We start from the raw sequence: 6,000 nt of genomic DNA, 5'->3' as shown, positions 1-6,000 counted from the left end.
TCCTGAGTTTTAATTCAACTCTCACAGTTAAATGAACACTGAGGATTCCACAGTGTGACTGACTGTGCGTGACACAGGCTCCGTATGTTACCATGGTGGATTACAGGCTTTGAATGGCAAGCAATAATCGGACATGCCAGAACATTCCGAAACAGGCACTTTGAACCCTGACCCTACAAATCATGGCAGATTAATGTCAGTGGCCAGGGGCGTCACAAGGGAGGGGGGACTGAGTTACAAGGGCCCAAGGTGGAGGGGCCTTAATTATTTTATACTTTAGCTATTGAAAAATAGTAGATATACAAGCTTACAAAATGTGTGCAAATGTATTTTTTAAGCGAACATTTGTAAGTCAAATTTTGCTTCTGGGGGGTCCCTGGAACTAAATATTTTGAGATGGGGGTCCGTGGCCAAATACATATCATTTTGGGGGTCCTTCACAAAAGTTTGAGCACCACTGACAAGAAACATAGGTTTAAAAAAAAAAAGAAACCTTAGAAGGACTTGATGTATTCTAACTTGCACAAACTTTCATGATTTAAAAGAAATCTACAAGCTCGCATCGTGAGCTTGTATATCAGTAGTTAAAGCACAAAATGTGAGTGAATCCTTGTACCCAGGGCCCAGAATTTGGTGCGACACCCCTGTCAGTGGCTGATAATATCGCTACAGTAACCTCTAGTCAGACTTTACTATTGGCTGGCCTGGCAGGGAAGCTGTCCAAGACCTTTCGAGCGGGGGTTACATTCAATCCTCAGCTCTTCTCTATGGCTGCTTGCAAGCGGAGGTAAGCTTGTCCTTGTAGCCAACGGCTACATAGTGAATGTAATATGAACTGAGGAAATATGAAGTCAGTTGAACCTGGTATTTTGCAACTGAATTGGCAGGACTGATACAAATCTTAAATAAACTCTCTTCTCTCTCTTGTTCTCTGTATTTGGATTTATAACAATAAGGGCACAATATAAGCAGCTTCTTCTGCAATTGAAAGCTTTATATGGCATTATAATACAGTACAACATCTCAGACCAGTGACACGTCGCAGTTTCAGTGGCTCACCACAAGGAACAATAATGGTTTGTCGGAGTGTGTTTGTGTACAGTACTTGTTTTTTTTGAGCGGTGGTAGACCGCTCCATAGCATGGCCGTGTGTGTGTCTGTAGCCTGTACATGTCATGTTTTGCCATAGCATTGTGTGTGTGTGTCTGTAGCCTGTACATCCTAGACTTAAATCCTAGTCTGAAGACGTTATGCAAGCACGACCACCGCTCACTTCACACTGGGTGTGATTTTTCAGTTTGTGCTCGCGTGTGTACGAGTGGTTATGGTAATGTAATGTCAGATTATTACAAGTCTAATTCCCTAAAGGTCCACCCAGTGACATTTTCTACCCCTCCTGACAGCCAGGCAGAACTGTCTGGAGCCACCTATAATATGTACTAAAGCAGGGATGTCGCTCCAAATTCTGGGCCCTGGGTACAAGGATTCACTGCGGGCCCCCCATAAATGTTCTTCAAAGGGGGAGGGGGTTAAACCCATTTAAACTGGGAACGTATTATTACGCATTATTTTGTGCTTTAACTGTTGAGAAGCTCACAGCACGGCACTCTGTGAGCTTTGTAGATCTGCTATTTTTGAAAAATCGTGAGTCTTTGAAATTTTCAAATCCTTCTAAGGTTTTTTGAAAAACCCATGTTTCTATGTCAGCGGTGCTCAAACCTTTTCATGTGAAGGACCCCCAAAATTATATGTATTTGGCCACGGACCCCTATCTCAAAATATTTACTTCCAGGGACCCCCCCCCCCCCCCCAAGCTCAAGCACCCTATACAAGCTGGGTCCTAGTAACTCAGTCCCACTCCCCCCCCCCCCCCGTGACGCCCCTGTACAAAAGTGTTGCCCAGGGAAGTAGTGGGTGGCGTAACCTTATCATCCTCTACCAGACCCTAGCTGTGGAAACCCTTAACATATCAGGACCCCGCAGCATCCAGCAATACTGCCATGAAGTGCAACATCTTGTTGAACAGCACACAAGCTACCTACAGTATACTGTACCTAACCTACAGTATCTACATCAGTGGTTCTCAACCTTTTTAAGCCGCGACCCCCAAAATAATCGTATTTTACCCGGGGCCACCCCACCGCCCCCCACCCTGGCGAGCACTAAGAGCTGAGGCATTACATTTTGTATAACACGGATCTATTGTGAAAATGGCAGGTCTACATGCTCACAACGCCTTGAATGTGTTGTTGTGAGCATGTAGATTGTCTATTTTCACAATTTATGTCTCTAATATTTGACAATTTGACCAATGTTTAATTTGTCATTTTAGAGGTATTAAAAGTCCTTAAATTGTCACTTTAGAAATGTGCTTATACCCTCTATACACTTAAACTTTACGTTTGTTTGTTTGTTTATTTACTGTTGCGTGAGAAAACAATTAACTTAATGTTGCACATTAATTAATCGTCTGGGGACCCCCCAAAATAATTTGGGGAACCCCCTGGGGGTCCCGACCCACAGGTTGAGAACCACTGATCTACATCACAGGGCTCAGCTTCTTCTTTTTTTTTTGTTACATCTATTTATGCAAGTATGTTAAATGAGAACTAATTGTTATACGACAAAAGGCGTAAAGACAAATGAGCAAGGATTAAGGGCATGTGTTTTGATGGGAGTGAGGCATGTCACGTTTCTATGCGAAACTGAACCTCAGGGCATAGCAAACAGTATAATCCATGTGTTATCCAAATAAAATAACTAACAGCAACAGACTTTTATATTTTCACATTTCTCTCTTGCTTTCTTTCCTGACATACATTCATTCTCTCATTTTCTAAAGCCTAAATCATTTTGCAATCTAGTCAAGGATTTATTTCTGAGTGAGAGTAGGGATTTTTCGAAAGTCTCATCTTATTTGGTAAAATGATGTTCTTGCAAGAATGCTTGCTGGTTTGAGATAGTGCTGGGCTATTTTGCTAAGTGATTGGAAGAACAATGCAATTTTTTAATGGCCCTTGTGGTTTACTGATTAGTAGGAGAGAGAAAGCAAGTCAAAGGGAGGGAATAATTGCAATCGATTGTCTCCGCCAGGCCGGACGGCCGAAGGCCAGAGACCATGATTTCAGAGATGTCATTTATTTGTTTAATTGCCTGTGATTTCCGATGGTCCTGCACCTACCCTCCAGTGGATGTGTCAGCTTTGTTTTCTTCCAGAGGGGAGCGTGTCGCTGTTACTACATGTCATCTTTTCGACACCCGACTCTAACCCTCACCCTAACCTTAACCTCCGTGGAGTGAGTCGCTAACCCTCCGGTCGAAATGATGGGCATTCGCAAAAGCGAGATTTCCCCCTTCCAGAGATGGTTTCGCTCCTCTGTCCGTCCGTCCGTCTTTTTCCGTGTGTGTAGGTTACTATGCGTGTTTGTTAATATGTGTGGGTGGGTACTATGTAGCCTGAGCATGAGCTGCAATACCGCTGGTGACCAAGTGGCTCTGTTGCGTCACACGCACGCACGCACACACACGCACGGCGCACACACACACACACACGCACACACACACACACACACACACGCGCATGCACACACACACACACACACGCGCATGCACACACACACACGCACACACCCTTACACACACAACCCTGAAATTAACTGCTACACACACACGCACACGCACACACACACACACACACACACACACACACACACACCGCTCACTTTAAACTTGGTTTGATTTTTTTATTTCAATTTCTGCTAAGCAGCAAGCTATACATTATGCTTTGATCATTTCTCTCCCTGTTTCCTGTCCTTCACTGAAATACTTCACATCCGCTTTATCGCTTGTCATCAAAAGAGCTTCCGGGCTCCAGACTGTATGACCGGAAGCATTTGAAAATTGTGAGAGGCAACAGTCTGGCGGCTCTGGCCATGCAAGACTACCCCATATACAGTGTGCCAGACTACACTTCAAATTTTCAAAACACACTTTTTGTTACTACTTTTTGTTACTACTTTTTGTTTCCTACAGAGTTTGCCAAGAATTCACACAACTAGGTACACATTGAGCTATATTTTCGTCCATGCATTTTTTATTATTAATAATAAAAAATGCTCAATGGATATCACTGGTCATCATCTTGAATCCTTAAGAGGTGACCCCAAGCTACAAGAATCAGTTGAGAAAAAAACTTTTACAGGCGAATCCACGTTCACCCCCACTGCTCCCGGACTATTACGCCTTATCCCTAAACTCTTTTGCCATTTTTTACTATAGTATGTTGAAAAACATTTTAAAATGCTTCAAATAGCCGATCTGCATCAACGCATTGTGAGCTTGTAGATCAGCTATTAGAAATAGCTGTGAGCTTATACTGTAAAGTAGATCTGATATTTTCAGACTGGGATGCTGTTGTATGATGAATAATACATTAGGAATTAGCCTGCGGTGTCACATCGCTTCAGTCCCCTTCCGTTGGACATCAGAGTTTCTGCATTCAGCATTTCTATTTCTGATTACAACTTGTGAATATATTTTCTAAAGATGACAACATATTGAATACACCTGAATACACATTTATTCATTTCCCAAATTGTATGGATGATATCATGTAGCATGAGATTGATTTTGTTAGAAAGCTGGCCATGGAAGATTTTTGCACCAAATTAAAAGCCAACAAAGAAGAAAGAGGTTTTTCATGAAATGTGGTGGAGGGAAACGTTAATACAAACAGTTTCTGAATTTCTTTTTTTTTTACAACAAATTTGTTTACCGGCTCTGGTTCCACAGAGAGAAATCCCATTCATTCAGCCCATAGAGATTTCTGAAAATATTTATATTAATGATCTTAAGCCTGGAAAAACTGCCTGACTGCAAGAATGGCAAAGTTACAACTTGTATGATAGCCAATCTACAGTTTGTCTTCCAGGGGAAATGAAGGCTGGGTATAATATGAATAATATTGACAATAATGAAAATTTCACATCAGAAGTTTTTAGATTTTTCTTGGTTGGTTGGTTTCTTGGTTCGAGTTTCATTTGTATCAAACTAATTAAAAATTCACAGAAAACTACTGTTCAAGATTTCTCATTCTCTTGCTCAGTAGAAAATGTTTTGAAGTAGTTTCTTTCCCTAAAGTCGTTAGAGTCTTTTCATTTTGGTGTTGCCATTGTTTTGATGCCTTTCTTTTGTTTCCTATTGAGATCCCCTCAAAAGAAATAAAATGTTTTATGTGCTACTCTGGGCTGATAGTGTACTCTGGGCACACTATCAGACCAACCACAGGTGCCGATACTCAATTAAGGGTTGACTCAAATGTTCCCTTTCAATTTGTAGGCTACTTAATTTAGACCTTCATTTTGCACTATATCAGGGTAAACTTAAGTACATTTAAAGTTGTTAATTAAAAAGTTAAAACTATAGCACCACAACTTTTTCTTTGTCTTGTGACGTCACATATACAGTGTCTGCACTGCCATTGCAGTCATGATGCGACTTTTGTGCGCTTCTATTTGTCGTATGACTAAGTAAGTAGGGCATAAGTGGTTAAATTGTATGCATGGTGCAAAGGGAAGTTGAATTGATCAGATTAAAGATGGTGTCCCATATGTCTTTGAAAGGTTTAGATCCTCCTACCAGGCAGTTACATTTTGTCGAGAGGAGCATGTCTTCTACCCATCAGCCTATCATAGATAACAAATATCATCCCATTACGCATAAAAAATAAATACATTGGCTTTGTTTGAATCTGGTGCCACAAGGGAAATTTGGGATCTGAGATTGTTTGACCTGCAAACGTTACCCAATTTGCCATTCTTTGAAGACATATCTTGAGGCGACCATGGATAAATGAAAGAAAAGGCATAAAATCTGGCAGATGTGCAGTATATCACTTTACAGTTTGAGTTTACAGTTTAGGCATTTAGCAGACGCTTTTAATCCAAACGACTTACAATAACAGGTAATACACATCACTATAATAAGCTAGATAATATGTCA

This window comes from Nannobrachium achirus (assembly GCF_963921795.1).
Source record: "Nannobrachium achirus genome assembly, chromosome: 13".
Taxonomy (NCBI): Eukaryota; Metazoa; Chordata; class Actinopteri; order Myctophiformes; family Myctophidae; genus Nannobrachium; species Nannobrachium achirus.
This window is presented reverse-complemented; position numbering follows the sequence as displayed.